Source organism: Sinocyclocheilus anshuiensis, unplaced genomic scaffold (assembly GCF_001515605.1).
Source record: "Sinocyclocheilus anshuiensis isolate Anshui unplaced genomic scaffold, SAMN03320099.WGS_v1.1 scaffold4864, whole genome shotgun sequence".
In the NCBI taxonomy this organism is placed as follows: domain Eukaryota; kingdom Metazoa; phylum Chordata; class Actinopteri; order Cypriniformes; family Cyprinidae; genus Sinocyclocheilus; species Sinocyclocheilus anshuiensis.
The window spans coordinates 3107-4021 of NW_015540069.1; the positions used below are offsets into that span (position 1 = coordinate 3107).

Here is a 915-nt window from a genome sequence, read left to right on the forward strand (position 1 = left end):
TGTGTCAGAATGGCCGAGTGGTCTAAGGCGCCAGATTCAAGACATATCAGCCTTCTCAGTTGTTTAGGTTTCTAGTCTCCAAATGGAGGCGTGGGTTCAAATCCCACTTCTGACAAAACCTGTTTTAGAGGGACCAGACTAGAAGCAGAATTTTAAGTAATTATGAGACAGTAAATTATATATTTTGGATCCTTTATTTTGCCATCTGACCAACTCCAATGATAGAGTTGCCCTTTACATCCTTGTATGATTATGTCAGAATGGCTGAGTGGTCTAACGTGCCAAGCTCAAAGCATATCAACCTTCTCATTTGTTGAGGTTTCTAGTCTCCAAATGGAGGTGTGGGTTCAACTCTCACTTCTGACAAAGCCTGTTTTAGAGGGACCAGACTAGAAGTAGAATTGGAAGTAATTATGGAACAGTAATCCAGTTATAGAATTGCCCTTCACATTCTTGCGTAAATGTGTCAGAATGGCTGAGTGGTCTAAGGTGCCAGGCTTATGGCCATACCACCCTGAGGGCGCTAGAGAGCTACAGGAAGTGTTGGCTGCAGTTGGGAGAGGAAGGCTCTCCTCCATTTTGTTTTTCTGTTTGTGTTAGTTTGTGAGCTGTTTTGGACATTAGGTTAGTTTTTTGTGTGGTTTGTCAGTTTTAAACCACATAACAGCAGCATTTTGCTGGCTGGAGTGTGGTTACCCCCTTTTTTTTTTCATTTTTGTTTTTTGTTTTTTGTTTTTTTTTGTTTTTTGTTTTTCTTCTAACAATGGACGGATTAATGGATAACGACACAGGACTGGCTGGAGAGAAACGAATGGAAAACGACACTGGACTAGCCGGAGAGACACGTTCGGCAAATGACACTGGACTGGGAAATCGACTACGAGCTGGAAATGGAAAGAACCAAGGCACGAGGGA

General features: G+C 42.3%; 1 non-coding gene across 1 annotated transcript; it reads left to right on the forward strand.

Moving 5' to 3' along the window:
* The first annotated feature begins 3 nt into the window (after positions 1-3).
* On the forward strand, positions 4-115 carry trnal-caa (transfer RNA leucine (anticodon CAA)). The gene is made up of 2 exons: positions 4-41; positions 70-115. It is a non-coding gene; the product is annotated as a tRNA-Leu (tRNA).
* Positions 116-915: the final 800 nt, after the last annotated feature.